Below are 17,971 nucleotides of genomic sequence, written 5' to 3'. Positions count from 1 at the left end.
CGAGTCGTGTGGACAAGGCCTTAGTAAGCGAGTGTTCAGAAGCCAGAATGATGCAGTTCAGCGCTCGGAGGCTCGTATGGTCTGAATGACTACCCTTAGAACATGTGACTGTTGTTGTCACCACGCCTTGTCGCTGCTGTACACGCATGCTAGTTGCTTCGAAGCTAATGGACAATAATACGCTCTGTGAATGTACCTGGAGCCTCGCAGGATACAGTCGACTGTGGGAAATATATTGTTCTCTACGAGGGACATTTTGCGCTGACGCTAGCGGTAGAAGCAATCTCGGATGTTGGAGCTTTGCAGGCAACCGGGAGCTAGCATTAGCGGCTATAGTGCTAACTGGATCTGCCGGGGTCCACAAACAACCGCTGAAGACTGCTAAGGAGTGGATTTACGGTGTGATACGAAGCAGAGCGTTTGTGTGTTCGTGCTGGATTCCAGAGAATCACGTTGTTGGTGTATGGAGAAAACGGCAAGGAGAGGCACCGGTGGTCAGTCCAGAGGATGAGCTTTCCATCAGCTGGGTGAGTCGTGGATCCACAAATGTGTTGTTTTGGTTTGACTGTGCTTATTGTGCTTGTGGGGGTGTAGTGATGACACATGTGTTCTGTGAGCTGTCAGTCATAACAACATAACTGAAGTATGTAAACATTGTCGTGGAATCGGCTTGTGCTTTCATTGACACTGTATTGAATAAACAGGCAGTTGTCATAGCTGTGTTAAGTAGACTTTGTTGTTGTGAAAAATAATTGTTGTTGTTGATTATGAAAAAATAAATAAGAAAAGTAAGGTTCGTCATTTGATGTCTAACCTTTTCCATGTCCAGGTTAGATTGTTTTTGAAGAGTTGTAATGAATGCAGTTGTCAGGGCTTGGGAAAAGTGCCCTGACTGAGGAGAATTGTTTACTATCTGCACACGTGAAGCTATGCAGTGAAAATTGTTTATGTTAGATTTTGCAGGGAGCATGTTTTAGTTTTTAGTCGTTTAGTAGTTTCTGTCAGTGCTGTAGGAGGTTAAATGTGCCAGGTCAACTGGCGGTGGTGAGAAGCACAAGTGACATTGTGGTTTTGCTGGAGCTAGAGCTGCAAAGTGTTTGTCTTACTTTTAACACTCTAAGTGTGAGAAATGATGCAAATTCATTGCGTTATTTTTAAGACTGATGATGCTGACAATGTGTGAGCATTGTCGCTCTTCCTATGGATAATCTCTGAGAAATAGGATGGTTTTAGGATTGGAGCATAGTTTTTCGCCTTCTGTCTTCTGTCTGTGTGCAGATTGTGTTTTGAGTTTTAACCAGTGTGGCATGTCTCCAAGGTTGCAAGTGAAAGTGCTTACGAGGTCATCAACAGGAGCTGTGGGCAGGGTTGGCGATTGTGCAAAAGTGTGGGTTAAAAGTGCACAGGTGTTGTTGTTAATATACAACACATTCACATTCACATTTTTATTATCACTTCACACATGGCACAGTATATATGGCAGTGAGTTAAAGGTGGAATATGTAGTAGAATTAATACCACATATTGACACTAGGTGGCAGCACTTGAGCTAAAAATTGTGTTTCCTCCTCTCCTGCTTTTTGTTTCCACTCATTACTGTACAACATGATCATGTGACTGGTGTGCTGCTTTTTTCTTATTGTTACAATGATGATTATACAGCTCCTGTCTCCAGTCAGAGTGAAGGACAGCAGCAACATTTACTCTCATTTTCTATTGACTTCAATCATTTCTTTCTTTGACCACAGTCATTCATACATGTCTTTACTTCATGTGTTGCTCTGATTATGACATCATTCTCCACTTGTCTTAAACAGGCCTGTTAGGTCTGCTTGTGACATCACTCTTCTCTTGGTCTGTTAAAGAGAGCTGTTGGTCTTGTGATGACATCACAGGTCAGTTGTACCTCTGGTTCATACTCTCACCTTCACAGACAACATGTTGTACCTGACAGTGACCACTTGAGGGCACTGATGCTTAATGCTACATCTACTGTTTATGAACAAGAGGATTATTAGTGTAGAGAGAGATGGAGGAACAGCTGCAGATATCAGTGTGATCTCAGTGGTTATTAGGACAGAAAGCAGCCAATCAGATGGCTCCGTGGGTTTCTGTGGGTTTCACTGTGACGGTTACAGAATCATTCCAGGAAGTCCTCAACCTGCCTCATTTCCTGCTCACTGCATGCTCATTAAACAGATCAGTCTGCACTCAGTGTTTTCAACAATTAATCAATCACAGAAAATGTGTTTGGATACAAAACATCAGATCTGAAAGAGTTTATTAATATCAGAAAGTGACAGAGCTGCAGAGAGTCTGAAGACAGCTCACAGAGAGCACATGTGTGCAGATAAAACATTCAAACATTTTCTCATTTTATGTCACTGTGAAGAAAACAGCATTCGTCGGCGTGCAGATTTATAGAAGAGGATTAACACACACATACACCACGCTGAACACACACAACAGCCGTGTGGTTTCATCCTTTGATTTTTATCACATCCTGCTCTGCACCTGCTGCTTGACAACCATGGTCACATGACTGCCAGGCAGCAACATGATGGATCAGCTTTACTGTGAAACGACAGTGAAATAATGTGAAGACACTTTGTGATAAAAAGTAAAGTATAAATGCAGAAAGATCGAAGCAGACAGGAAGTCAGTTTCAGTTTTATACTGACTCAAAGTTTTAGTACAAAGAGAAAAAAGAGCATCATGTGATCACTGATGGACTCTGAGGACAGTGATGGATGATGTGATGGAGGACGAGCAGTCAGCCGATCATCAGCAGAGAGAGTCCACAGCAGTACAGCAGACTCTTCACTATCAGCACAGTGTAGATCAGCAGGAGCAGCTTCACCCTGCACTGAGACTGGAAGGACCCTGACACACAGACACACAGACAGACAGGTCATTCTCTGACTGTGGTAGGATGTGAACATCTTCATCCTGAATGGGTCTTACAGTCAGTGAGCTGCACAGCTGGCAGGTCTGCAGGTTCTCTCTCTGGAGGACAGGAAGCTGCAGCTGGAAGCTCTGAAACAGAAGAGTCACATATTTACAAAGGTCCTCTGCTCTCTGCTCAACATCTCATGAACATGTTCATTACCTTGCTCTGTTTGGGCCTTCACTCTGACCCCCTCATGGTTCACAAAACAGCTGTACTTATAACTGCTGCTCTCCTGCTGCTGGACAAACAAGATGGCGGCGCTGTGTCCCGTCTCTCTGAGCTCCAGCTGCTCTCCCTCAGCAGGATGCAGCTCCTCCAGCGGGCCGTTCTCCTTCTGTCGTTTCCAGGAGAAGCGGACCAGAGGAGGCAACATGTCTGAGGCCAGACACAGCAGGGAGCTGCTCCCCTCAGGACGGCCTGTGGGTGCTGCTGGGTACACGTTCACCACGGGCTTCACCACCTGCTGCTCTGAGGCTACACAACACAGACACACAATCATCAGTCTCTCAGTGCAGCAGCTCCATCATGCTGTGAGGGGGATAGGGAATTTAAATCATTTAAATTAGTCCTGAACTTGTCCTGTACTACTGGAGTCTATTTGTCAATTGGAGACAATGAACCTAACATGCACGTCTTGGAATGTTGGAGGACATGTCACATGACGCATCTGATGTCTAAAATGTTCTGTCACATAAGAACAAGCAAGTCTGAATCTTAAAGGAAGCTAAAAGCAAATAAAACTTCAATTTATGACAGACCTTCTGATATTTAACTATAAACTGTAGCTGACCTACAACTGGTTATTATGACAAATCCACTGTTATAATATGAAGTTATATATAAAGTTTACACACATGTAACAAATAGCAAAACTGCTTTATAATGAATCTGTCACATATAATACATATTATTTAATCACTTAAAAATCTGTAAATTGTTTTAATTTGTCAGATTTATGTATGAAACATGATTTAAATCACCATGCCGCATATTTGAAGTTATGTCTCAATATTTTACTATAATAGTCATCATAACAAAAGGCCAGTCGGTGCCAGATCGTTCATACGGTGGCATGTTATTCATTCATTTATTGCCTCATGTATTTATTTAATATTACATTTATTTATTTAATGTCTGCATTGTGGGTCAAATAAAGGTTTCCTCCATTTTAATTCATATTTATTCAGTTCATGCTGTATTTATGTCTCCTTGAAGCTGACAGCAGCAACAAAAGGGCTCACGTCTGTTTTACCACTGGATGTAGTGATGAGGTTTATAGTTAACCAGAGAAGGACTGTGTACGTTCATGATTTGTATTTTAAGAAGCGATTTGCATATTAGGGATGAAATAAATACAGCATGAAATATAAACATTAAATAAATAAACTTGAAGCCGACACGGGCAGTATGTGTGGATATGTCAAATATTATACATTTCTGTTCATTAAATATTATTGATGGACATTCTAGATAAAATATTTACCAGATCACATTTAACATATATATATGGTAAAAATATATAACATATTTTTACCATCATTTACTTCATTTACAAAAGCAAAATATTTATTTTTATATGTTGTATAATTTTGATGAATATGGAACCTGTGTTAACACGTAAAACATATTAATGTTTATCTTAAATGTGTCATCTTTTATCTTTTATATGTACAAATTATTTCCTCTTATTGTAGCACCACATCAGGTTTCTTTATTTTATATTTTAATTTATTACTGATGAAAAAAATACTGAAATGATGAAACACTAAAATAATTCTGCAGAAACAATAACTCAATTTAATTTTTTTTATTAAATTTTTTTTTGTCTGTGTGCTGTGTGATAAATTCTATACAAAGTATAAAAATAATAAAAATGTGATTCAGTAGAAACAGTTCATGAAGAAAGTGACTTTAAACAGCTTCAACATTTCCAACAGTAAAAATAAATGTTAGTTCTTACCTGTTACTATCAGTTTAGTTCCAGGACCAAAGATCTTCACCCACACAGTGAAACAGGCTCATACAAAAACCTGCTGAGTGAAGGATCCAATCAGGAGGCAGAATTCTGTCAGAATTCCATGTTGCAGGAACGTCTGTGTAAAACAGAGACACTGAAAATCTCCATGTTTGTAAAAACCATCACAGCGTCCTCATCAATCACCTTTTTCCTGCTGATTCTAAACTTCCTCTGTTAACATGTGAAGCTCCGACTGGAAGACTCCCAGTCAGCGTCCCCTCTGGTCACATGGACTCATTCCTTCCTTTGTTGGGATCAAACATGGATTTGTGCAGCTTTCGACGCTTCAGAGCTCTTTGAGTGTGTTTGAGTCTGAGATGGAGGTGAAACATGAAGCTGATGTGGTTTTCTGTTCTCTGCTGGTTTTTGTTCAGGCTGCTCGCATAATCTCTCACTGTGGGACCCAGTCCAACAGGAGCAGTAGTAGGTGGCTGAATGATCCTCTTTAACTGTCTTGAGCTCCAGCTCCCAGCCCTTCTGTGTTTGTACAGCTGAGAAATCATTTCTGTGAGGATGATTGTAGCCTGAATTTATGGAACCATCTGATCGAATATAAAGAATCAGTCTGAATGTGTCCTTGTCTTTCTTCTGGTACCAGTACACACTGCTACCGCACCCTCCACAGCTGAAGGACACATTTCCACCAACTCTCCTGGTCAGCGAGGCATCGTCCTGAATCAGATCTGTTGCCATGGAAACCAGCGCTGCAGAGACAGGTGGAGGTCAGTGATTGTTACAGGTGCGGCTCGTCAGCGCCTGATTGGCTGAAAACACTCACCTGAACACAGACAGCAGAGAGCAGCAGCCGGCAGGAGAAGCATGTTTCCTCTGGTGAACTCACAGAGAAGTGACGCTCTGATGCAGCTGAGGCCAAACGAGGACGAGCTGCTCAAAACTCCCATCAGCCCCTGCTGCCCTCAGATAAGACTGCTGGGTGCTGTGGTTTGTAACCACACCATGAAGGAGGAGCTTCAGATGAGACTGATCACTGCTAATAGAAAAGAAAAGATATAAAAAGAAAGAAAAGAATTCTTATGAAGAGTTGATGATGCCATGATATCTGGTATTACCACAGTTTGGCGTTTGTGTGTGTCTAGACCTGGTGGTGGTGAGGAAGGCTGGAGAACAGGAGAGATGAGGGTTTGGACTAATTGGACTTATTAATGACTAACTTGTTACTAACCAGACTGAAAACTGTGTCATCACACACCCACACATGTTGTGTTATAAACTACTATTCATATATATTTACACACATACATATGTTTTTGAAGCATGCTTTGTGGATGGGAAAGGAGGCAAGAGCTGAGCCTTTCTGAGCATGTGGCTCCACCTAGTGGACAAAAGTGCAAACCACTGGTCCAGTCACAGAAGTCAGAGGCTCATGCAGATCATGGGGCATGTTTTGCAGTGCTTATCACAAGCGTGCTTCTCCTGCAGTTCACACACTTGTGAGGACAAACACTTGTTGCTGTTGTTGCAGGACAAACTGTCTGTGGTGGCTTGGCAGCATCCTCCTGATAGTTTTAGTCTCTTATCAGATGTTCAGGTGAGCCACACATCAAGACATCAGATATAAAAACAGGACAGACTGCTTCAGATTCCCATGTTCCTGTTAACAACAAAGATCAACAATTCATTTCAGTGATGCTGTAACTGCACAATGAGAATATTTCAATACACCAAGAAGACTTAAAAAGTACCAAGAAGCCCTGAAAGAAAATAAGATGATGTCACGTTGATACAAAGTCAGGCAGAAGATTTAAAGGTAAGCTAGTCGGCCTATAGGCTCCTTGTTTCTGAGTCTCTTCTGCCACCTGCTGGTCATGTTAAATGTGTAAAAGACACATCAGGTTATCAACTTTGATGATTATAAAAAGAAGAAGCAGAACATGGTGTGTCCTTTATGACAGCATGTGTAAAGACAGAGTCAAAGAACATGAAAAATAATCCAATTTAAATATAAAAATCCAGTAAAGACATTTCCCTTCACTTTCTTCTTCTGTGTGTTTTTTCTCTTTAAAGCACATGGACATTACTAATAGATCCTATTGTTCAGGTTTGTATGGATGGTAGATCGTGTAAATAGGTGCTTACATGAAGTAATACAATCTGCAAACTTGCCTTGAATGTCAGGTTTTAACAAAGTTCAGAGTTCACAGTTTAACAGCTTTATTCACAGAGTCTTTTCAATACTTTTATATACTTTTATGTGTGTGTGTGTCAATTGATCTCAGTACATTTGAATAGACAAATATACTGTTGGGCTGTATTTATATTGATTTAAAAAAATAGAGGGCTGTGTCAGTTGAGGAGTGTGTGAGATGTTGAGGTGAACAGCAGCTGTGTGTGTGTGTGTGTGTGTGTGTGCATACATGTTGTACCTGACAGTGACCACTTGAGGGCAGTGGTGATTAATGCTATATCAACTGTTTATTAACACAGCTGGGGTTGGAAGGTGTTTGGCTTGGAGCTGACACTCAGGAAGCAGTGGGTGAGAGATGATGTTTTTAGAGGATGAATGGCTTTAGATGGATACACAGCTGGGATAGAAGCACTGACCTTTCAGATAAAGGAAGGGCTCTGTCACCAGTGGGCAAACCAGACGACTCCTGTTGCATATTTTGAATACATATTACAGTATACTGACATATGTAAGTGTAACTTATTTATATTATGGCATGTTATTTTGACATTTTTACTTATGCACATAATTGTGATGCAATGCAACGCTCAGTCGTGTGACCCGGCTTCCTATGTGCAGAGGATTGTGGGTAAAAATTGCCAAGCGAGCATGCAGGGCCAATGCAAATGTTTTTGTCTGAGCTGATGATAACACTGTTGCAGGACCTCCAGCTGGTCTCTATCACACCACAAGATCTTGTGTTTGTGTCATTTGTCAGTGTTTGGTTGCTTTTGTGTGGAGATGTTCTGTTGGTGCATGTACCATGTGCATCTGACACATCATCTTAGTCCATCTTGGCTACAAAAGAAAACATAAACATCCCTACCATTCGGTGCTAATTAGACTCCTTATGATGTAACATCTGTTTTTGTAGAGGCCTGAATAAGACTTTTGAAATGTCCATGTATGGAGAGCTACTAGAGGGTCGAGCAATATTAAGCTGGAGTTCTTAGCAGCACCTTGAGATGCTTCTGGTGCTTATTAATCCAGAGAATGCAATGAGGTTAACAGAACTGGTTGGTTCAATAAGCGCCATCACATGGAGGAGACTCTTGCTGGTACTCGCAGACAAGTCCTTGATTTGAAAATAAAAGTGTGTTCTTCCTTTTAACCCTGCATCCATAAAGTGAAATTGTGTAAACAAAGGTTTAAAAAGCATGTCTGTTTAAATATAAAGTGGAAGCATTTAGAATAATGCTGCTAAATGTGTCACTGCTTCTCATCCTCCTCTCTATAATAGTCTGTGTTAATCCAATCTGCCTGTCATGGACAAGTCAGTGTTTGTGTGTAAAATTCACATTCAGAGTGTCAGAGTGTGTTTCATGCTTTATTTTTATGCTCTAATGCCTCTTGGTTATTTGTTTTATGTTTCTTAATGCATGACACTGAATGGAATTTTGCACATCCAGGCGCGTCGCTAAGCAGATGTATGCATTTCATCCTTCTTAGATTTCAATCTGTGAGAGTTTTTTTGCTTAAATTTTGCAGTTTTTGGGAGAAAAATGCTGAGGTTGCTATTTTTCTTTAGCTTTTTTGCTGATAAGAAACATGTTTAAATATTATTATTACATGTAAAGTGACCTTCTTTAAAGAGAACTCTTTCATAGAATGCTAATGCTAACACTGGATGTGCAGATGAAGCTGTTAGACATTAATTATGGATCCTGCTGCCTTCATGAAGTGCTTCAGCAGCCCAGGGAGAGTACGTTTCATGCTGAAAAATGTTCAAGGGCCACTCAGAAGTCTTTCACAGGCCGCGAGTGGCCCCTGAGCAAGAAGTTTGAGTGCCACTGATCCACAGTAACACGTGTCGTCTGAGGCCATAATTAACCGAAGGAGTCGGTCACTCTGGCAAGACTACAAAACTTTTTTTTTCCCTCCCTGCATGTTTGCAAAGCGATAAGGTCATGCCTCTCAGAGTCCAAAGTGTTCTCATGTTTTTTAATGCACTCGCATCAGGAAATGAGGCAACAGGTTGGTGTAATGGTAACAGCAGCTTGAAGTGAAGAATATAAGGTGCAGATCTAATAGACTCCATGGGTTTGTGCGGGCTGTTACACTCCAAACATGGTCAGCTTCTGGCAGTCTGCGAGAAATCCTTCCCTCTGCAAACGAGCCAGCACGTATACAATGTTGACATTAGCAGTGTAGGAGCGCTGGGCCGCCGAGAGGACAGCAAGTGTGTGCTCAAGTACCTCCGGCTGTTGTGTCTCCGTGACCCACAACTACCTACTGACAAAAGTGCCACCTCATTTCAATGCTAATGTGCCGTTATGGGTATTTTCAAAGCGTTGCTGCTGTTTATTATGATTCAGCTTACCTGAGAGGCGCCGGTTAATCCTGTAGATCCCAGCAGAGCTGCCGTGCACCAAGAGGTCACAGAGATAGTGTTTAAATAGACTCTAGCTCCCGTATTATTCTAAAGGGGACAACCACGGGCCTGTAAACGACTGACAGAGTTTCTGCACATATAGTATGCAGCAAGGTGGCAATCACAGGATTAGCTGCTTTGCAGTTCACCCAGAGGCTAGCAGGAAGCTATCACCACAGTGGTTTTGCATAGAGGACGGCAGAATATAATGTATGTGGAACACTCTGTAATGGATAAAAAAAAAACTATCTCAATGGGCCTCCAGCTGTTCACTATAATAGACATAAAGGTGTTGAACGGCGTGTCTGTTTACATGACGACGACGAGTCCCGGCAGCAAAGCATCAGTTCATAGAAAGCCTTTTATAGGAATTTTACTTCGTATGTACTACATGATGAACATTTGGGCTTTTATTTTGAAGGTAAACAAGTGTTAACATTTACATTTATTCATTGATCAAGAGAAAATCGGTTGCCACTAAAAGGTTTAATTTTACAGCAGAAATAAACAGATCTTGGTCGCAGTTGTGTGAACAGATCATTTAATAAGCTGTTAAATGCCAGATAAATATGATGTGCTTGCACAGCTCTGATTCATTTTATTCATAGCCCACTTCAGAAACGTATTGATCTGAATATATGTCAACAAGCACAGCAGTTAGTACCTGGACTTATGATGGGTTCATTGTAGGAAATCCTGAGGTGAAAGCTCTCCGTGTCCCTCCTCCTCCTCCTGCCTCATCTCCTGGCCGGCCTGCTTCATATCAGCTGCCGGATCACGTCCTCAGTGGCCGGTCAGTTTTAATCACACTGTGCTTGTAGTGCCTTCAGCGCCCATCGCTGCATCTGAGGAAGGAGGCGAGTGCCAACCAGGATTTGGACTCGATGATTACACATGCTGGACAGGGATCTGGAATCAGATCTGTTGGAGGTGTAGATTGTGTTTTCGTCCACCAGGTGGCTCAGACTTCCACATGTGAGGCAGCCACTTTGTAGTGGTAGAAATGTGTCCTCTTATGTTTCTGTCCTAAATCTAAAAGCTCTGACTTGCTGATCAGAAGACATGTGACCAGAAGTCTTTTTTTTGCTGATGAAACGTTCTCGCACTTCCACTGTGGGTAGATGCTGCTGCTGAACAGCGACTGGTGTATTTCCACAGCTGTCATTGAAGTGATGTGAAAACAAAGGTGAACACTGAGGCAGCTGATGAAAAAGACAGAGAACGTATGTGAGTATTGTGTGGCTGTGCTGCCATCTAGTGACCGCTGTAGGTGTAATATTTTGAAATTATAACACAGAATGTTTTTTTTCTTTTTTCTGTCTTTTTTAGTTTATTATGTATTTATGATTTGTATATGTTCAAAGGTTTTTTGTCCCTTTAATTTAGTAAAAAATATATATATATATATATCTACACACCCCTGTTGAAATGGCAGGTTTTTGTGAAAAACTAAAAAAATAACAGCAAGATAAATAATTTCACACCTTTTTCCACCTTTCCTGTGACCTATAACCTGTACAATGCAAAAAAAAACAGTTTATAACTGGGGAATGTGGTTGTGTCCGGATTTAACCAATTTATTTATTTATATTTATTTAACCAAATATTTTAAAAAATAATTCTAAAAGGTATATTTAGTGCAAAAACAACACTGCACATCACCAAAATAACACCATACCAACAGTAAAGCATGGTGGTGGCAGCATCATGCTTTGAGGCTGATTGTCTTCAGCTGCAACTGGGGCCTTAGTCAGGGTGGAGGGAATTATGAACAGTTTTAAATACCAGTCAGTGTTGGCACAAAACCTTTGACCTTCTGTTAGAAAGCTTAAGATGAAGATCTTTCAGGATGACAAAGGGAAGAAAGGGAGCGATTTGTGTTCCTGAAGAGCCAAATTCAATTTCTGGCTGAAGACCAGAGGCAGAAGATCTGAAGTCTCAGAGGGCTTTGGAGAAAGGGGGGTGTTGGTCTGCCCTCTTGACTTCTGAGGGTTTCGCAGCATAGCTTGAAGGTTTTATCTGTTGTTGTTAATTTTTTATTTTTTTTCATAGCCTACTGCACACAGCATGCTTTATGTTTAGAGGGACTAATACAGACTGCCGAAGTCATGAAAAAGTCCAGAAAAGGGTGCAGAATCACATAGCAGACCCTGCATCACATGATCATTAGTTTGACTGCTGCAAGGCACTGTTGTTCTTCACCCTCTTTCTTCTTCTTCTTCTTCTTCTTCTTCTTCTTCCATACGTTTGTTGGTGCAGCGATTCAGCCATTCAACTAGTACTGTCTGAGTAGGGGTCTGATATGTCTGTTGTTTAAATAGAAAGACTGAAGGACTGTGAGAAGGAAGTCACCTGCAGCTCTGAGCAGGTACTAAAAGGGTTTAAGTCATTCCTCTGTATTTATATATTGTTTATATGTATAAAAACCAATTGTGTGATTGATGCACTTTACCCTAAATAAAAGCAACATCCTGTGTACCTTTGACTAAAAAATTAAAAATATAAAAACAGTCAGTGTTTAGGAAGAGGTTTTTCCCGGTTTTTATGTTTAAAGGAATGGTGAGAAGAACGGTAGGTGGCAGTAATGCACCTCAAACGGTTGCCACTCGGCAACAGAAGAAGAAGAAGAAGTTCACAGTGGAAGTGATAAGCGGCCCGCGTATCTGCGCCATTTTTAAATCAACCTGAAGCAGGTGAGCGATGCAGTGGTGTTATTCCGCAGAAGTTCGGCTGTTTCAGCTAATTTACTGGTGTAGCGGCAGCTTTGGTGTAAACATCCACTGAAAGAGAAGAGAGACGAGCCTAGTTCCACAGAAAGGCCTGAAAGCAAACATGGCGGAGCACATTGCACACAGAGAGGCGCTCCAACAGGTGCTGTTAGCTTGACTGCAGATGAGTTGGACTTCATTGAAGATAACAGTGAGGTGAGACAGAAATTGGTGGTATAAAAGTGTTTTTAATAAGTGCTTTATAAACATTAGTGTGAAGTAAATGCTTTTGAACTTAAAAAGTTTGTCGCCATGTAGTAGTGAAGAGGAGAAATATGGCAGATTGAGAACAACAGGTGCCGTTTGCTTGTTTTAGCTTTTACATTGTAAAAAATATAAGAAGACAATGATTTAACTGTTTGTTTTTTATCTTGTTTATTTAGTTATTAATAGCTGGTGCTTCCACAATGTGAGTGAATGACAGCAGATGATCTGGACTTCATTACAGAGTTGAAGGAGGGAACACAAAGATAAGAAGGCATCAGTATTAATTTGTTCAGTTGATACTAAGAAGTGTTTAATTAAAATGTTTTGTTAGTATCAGTATAAAGTCAATGCTTCCAAACTAAGAATGTTTTTCGCCATCTAGTGGTCAACAGGGGAAATGGGCCAGTTCCAGAGACACACCTGAAAGCTGTGATAATCAGAGCACATGGCGCAGAGCTCGGGTACAATGCACAGACTGCAGAGGTGGGTCCAAGCTACTACAGGTACTGTATACTACGACCGATGTCCCAGTGTCATGGGACTGGGAGTCGTGGGTAAAATGTAATTTTCTTTTGTGCATTTCTCCTGTATGTATAGAATTGATAATGTAGTGTCAGCACAGCTGTGTTTGTCCAGTCCTCACAGCCACTATGGGTGCTTTATATTATTATTTAGCTGTAAATGGGCTTTTTGGAGGTTCCTGTCTGAGCACTGGAGGGCTTTAACAGAACAGTGGGTTGTTGGAGGAAATATGTGTGTCATGGCTGTTTTCATCTTCACAGAACCACTGACGTTGTTACCTGGAAGGCCGGATTTCTGCGAGGAAGGTAACGTGTCTGCAACTGTTCTCTACACATGCTTCCAGTGAAGATGCCTGCTTATCACTCTGTGACTTTATTGTTCCACAGAACTGCTGAGCGGACACCTGGATGTCTGCAAGTGAGGTAATATATATAATATAATATAATATGTCTGCAACTTGTGAAGATATCCTACCAGTGCCACTTCCCATGCTCCTGTGTGCCTTTTTTGCTTTGCAGGACCACTGATTCGTGACCTGGAAGGTGGAATTTCTGCGAGTATGGTAGTATATTTGGAACTCATGTTAACAAACACTTTCAGTGAAGATGCTTCCTTACCAATGTGTTTTATTATATTTTTTAGCTGCACAGCACCACTGATTTGTCAACTGGAAGGCTGGATTTCTGCCAGTAAAGTACTTTTTTTAACAGTATCATAACACCTCCTTTCAGTGAAGATTATTGCTTACTAGTGTGATTTTTGTTTATCTGCACAGGGCCACTGATTCGTCACCTGGAAGGCTGGATTTCTGCATGTAAGGTAGTGTGTTTGCAACTTATAACACATCCTTTCAGTGAAGAAGCTTGCTTACCAATGTTTTTTTTTTGCCCTCACAGGACCACTGATTCATCATGGATTTCTGCCGGTGATGTGTCTGCAACTCGTCGTAGCACATCCTACCAGTGAAGATGGGTGCGATACTGTTGTGTGACCTTAGAAGCCTGGATGTGTAGGAGGCATACAGTCTGCAAGTCATGGTAATGCATCCTACCCGAGCAACTTACAATATTGCTTTGTTACCGTTTTGTCCCCCGTAGGCCTCGAAAAAATAGTGAGGGACTCGGTGGCCACTGCAGTTTATTTTCAACCAGGTGTGATGAACTTGGTGTCACAGTTGTCAATGGCAATTAACAAAAGGAAGGTTACTGTCTTAAAATGGTGTATCCTCTCCTCTGCAGATGAAGATCACCCCGAAGCATCTGCCTGCCAGCGTGGTCTACAGCAACTGGTTTAGTATTCTCTCTGACCGCACCAAAAGTGTATTGCAGACGCCGAGGTACTGTAAAACCTTTTGAAACTGTACTTGTTTAACTTGTTTTTCAGGGGTTTTGAAATTTGAAAGGACTTGTTTTAGGTTTGGCCGAACACTTGGAGTGTTTTGCCCTGTCTCCAGAACCCTGACGGGCAGAATTTCGAATGACTCTCTGTGTTGGAAATCTCACCAGGAGTTTGGCTCTGGATGGATTCGGCGTGCACCAACGTGCCCTGACTATTGACTGACTGAGGGTCTGGGTGGTATTGTGTTGTGCAATGTAGGGTCAGGACCATTGACAGTAAAAACTATGGACAGAGCTTCCGTGACATCACCCGTTTGTTTCTGAAGAGCCGTTTTGAGGCTCGGTGGGAGGTTCCGGAACGTGATGACCGCGTCACGTCCGCCAGAACTCTCAAATATGGACAAAGAGGGGGAGCACGAGCGGGGTTTAGGGGGGCGGGCGATCGTGGGAGCAGGAAACTCACGCTGTGATACGGCAACTGTCTGTCACTCAAGCGGCAACGCCCATAATTATGCGTAATTTTAAGTCCGAATACAATTGAAACAAGTGGGTTGTAAAAAAATTCACCCCCCCTACAATTGACACTAGAAGAGAACCTATCATCTGAGACCAGAGTGGTTTTTTGTACCAGGCCGTAAACATGTTAATTTCTGCTGTGAAGTCGGCCATTTTAACATGGGAGTCTATGGGAAATGACTCGCTTTTGGAGCCAACCCCCAGCTGTTGCAGCGTGAATTACAAGATTTGACACTTCCGCATGGGCTTCAACTTTGAGCCCCGAAGGTTGCCGCTTGGTCAGGACTGTGGATTTTGTAGCTTAGATCCTAGAATGCCAGCATGTTGATAGTTGGAGTTGAGCTTGTGTGGATTTGTCTATTAGTTTTGTGGTGGTTGAGGTGTGTTTTGTGTGGTTTGGGTGACTTGACTGTGACTGAGAGCGTACACAACAACAAAAAAGGAGCAAGGAACGCCAAATGTGTCGCACAACAGGCACCAACAATTTCTCAATGTAACATATGCGTGGAAACGGTGACAGCAAGGAGACATTGTGGACAAATCAAATACAAACACGGTGTTGGAACAAAGCAGCGCATGACTGCTAAAGTAAATGGCAAGGATGAAAAACGCACAGTTGCAACAACAAACGCATCCAAACCCGGATCAAAGCTGTGGATAACTGGGAAATAATTTTGTGGCATTTCAAAACAACAATGGTGTCACAGCAATGTATGAATCAGGTACTTGCACAAGGGAACTGTGGAAATGCAAGTACAGTTTCTGTGACCAACATGATATTCAAACGCAACGTGTGGTGTGTAATGTGTCATGGTGTGGCAGATTGCTGCTGGGTTGTCAACAAGGATTCGTGCTGCCTTTCACCTGAACAGGTGAGAGGTGGGGTCAGAGATCCTTTTCTGGTCCCGCCCCTTGCGTTTTGTGGCAGCATTGCAGGGTCACATCATTCCAGAAACCTGTGCTTTTTCGGTTTTGGTCAGGTACCCACTGCCACCCCAACTCCACCTTACACCAGGGTGGTGGGAGGTGGAGTAAAGACCAGAATCTGAGCTGGGGGACAAAAGTTAACCTGCTTGTGTTTTTGTCAATAAATGTGTATTCCAAGGTTTTGCCACACTTTGTCATGTTAACCTTGTTTAACAATGGTCTTCTGTACCACAGGGCTGATCTTGACCCAGACAGTTTTGGCCAGGTTTGCGTTACAACAAAGTAAAAGGAGTTGATTTAGAAGTGCTTTATGTAATGCATCCATTTCAGTCAATACAGCCGTGTCCAGAATTTGCCTTTGCAGAAACAAGCGTGACGTGGTCGACAATTGGGGCGCCGTTAACAAGGAATGGTAAGTGGAGCTGGCAAGCGAAGTGTATTGTAAGTGCAGTGTATGTTTGCGTTGGTTAATGACTGAGTCACTGACATGTTTGTGTCTTCCAGATGTTCCGGTGACGTCACTCCCCTGGCCTCAGTGTGTTCCAGCCTGCGACCTTTCCTTTTGTACTAATGCCATGTTGTGAAATGACTGAATAAAAGTGTTTGATGGAAATTTTTGTCTTCTGCTCATATTTGTGAGTTTGGAAGAATGTAGTATGTTTTGATAAATAGACAGATTTGAAGTTTACATGATTGCATGTGTTATATTTTTGTGTTTTACACAGGGAGTGGGGGATCTGGAGTGTATTACTATTTAGTTATCATTAAAGGTTGTACACACAGTGTGTGAATGTTGTCGTGCCATGAAGCTACAATACAATCTGTATGTGGATTAAAAATGTATGCCATTGTTTGTGCAGACATAAGAGTCATTGGGTGTCTCCAAAATGGTAAATGTTTGAAATGCATTATGTATTATGTATGTATGTATGTATTATGAAGTGCAATGCCTGCCACACAAAGCCAAACACTCTGGGGTTTGTGAGTCCTGTGGAAGATGTTATTCAAAAGAGGTACGATGACTAAGCTGACCGTTTGTGTCTTTCCGCAGGCCCGTGTCGATGTGGAACTGCAGTGTGGATCTGGGAGAAAGCTAGTTGGCCTGTCTTCCTGTCAGCAGGAGGGGTTCCTCAGCGTGAGTTGGGTTCTGACATTACTATTGGTTTTATTGAGTCAATTGTAGTGGCATCAATGTGATTATGTAGAATGTTATTTGTGTCTTTTGTATGTGTTTTGGAGAAATAGAAGTGAAGAGGAGCGTTAAATTAGTGATAGATCCGTAATGTAAATCTTGAGTGAAAGTGAAGCGATGTGTGTTGGTGTAAGGGTGTTGTAGGCTAGTTTGTATGTACTTGGATAGCCACTGTAGCCTCGCAGGAATGCCGTAACGTGGAGAAGTGTCCGGTAAATTGGACACTGCACGTGTTGTGCATGAAAATAGCATCGATAACGGTACGAAGCTTTGTTTGGAGTGTATATGGTTTGTATGCACAGAGGCTTGGGGTCGGGCATATAGCAATTATATGCCAATTTGACGTTTGGTTTAAATTGTGTCACACTCGAGATGAACATTGTGCCAAAAAGAGCTTAACAAAAAAAGTCCTAATAAAAAGTTCCTTAACGTAATAAACGTAACAAGTTTGAGTTGTATCGGGCCTGTTTAAGTATGAAACTACTGTGGTTTACTTTGGTTAGGCACTCTCAGACACAGTCTGTAGCCAGAAAGAAGCAGGGTCAGTTGTTTCAAAATGCTTTCTTTTTTTTTTTTTATAATTAATTTTTTATTAATATTCATAACAAGTTCAACATACATTATCAACGTTGTTGATCATTGTCACCGAACCTGAATATTCCCTTTTTTTTTTAAATCAAAAAAGACATACAAAAAGGAGAAACGAAACATTTACAAATACAAGTAATAATAAACTAGGGAGTGAGTTGAGTTTGTTGCTGTAATTACATATTGTAGAGTTTGAAATGAACAAAATCAAAATCCGGTCTGTGTTGTTTTATATAATCCATCCATTTCTTCCATCGCGATTGAAACAGGTCCGTCTTATAATTCACATCTGCTGTCATTTTCTCCAACCTACATATGCCTATTATAATGTCCATCCACTGATCCAAAGTTGGGCTATCTTGTGAAAGCCATCTTCTTGTGAGGGCTTTTT

At 41.5% G+C, this 17,971-nt stretch overlaps 3 protein-coding genes across 3 annotated transcripts in view; 1 reads left to right on the top strand and 2 right to left on the bottom strand.

The window, feature by feature from the left end:
* The window catches only part of LOC114444837 (NACHT, LRR and PYD domains-containing protein 3-like), a 383,662-nt gene that overhangs the window by 115,624 nt on the left and 250,067 nt on the right, over nt 1–17,971 (bottom strand). The window lies entirely within an intron of this gene.
* Nucleotides 1–17,971, bottom strand: part of LOC114432357 (H-2 class I histocompatibility antigen, Q9 alpha chain-like) — a 267,348-nt gene that overhangs the window by 64,859 nt on the left and 184,518 nt on the right. The gene's annotated exons all lie outside the window — the stretch shown is intronic.
* Nucleotides 1–17,971, top strand: part of LOC114432368 (gastrula zinc finger protein XlCGF17.1-like) — a 216,880-nt gene that overhangs the window by 57,579 nt on the left and 141,330 nt on the right. The gene's annotated exons all lie outside the window — the stretch shown is intronic.

This window comes from Parambassis ranga, chromosome 2 (assembly GCF_900634625.1).
Source record: "Parambassis ranga chromosome 2, fParRan2.1, whole genome shotgun sequence".
In the NCBI taxonomy this organism is placed as follows: Eukaryota; Metazoa; Chordata; class Actinopteri; family Ambassidae; genus Parambassis; species Parambassis ranga.
Note: the sequence above shows the minus strand (reverse complement) of the source record. Positions and strands in the feature narration are given on the sequence as shown.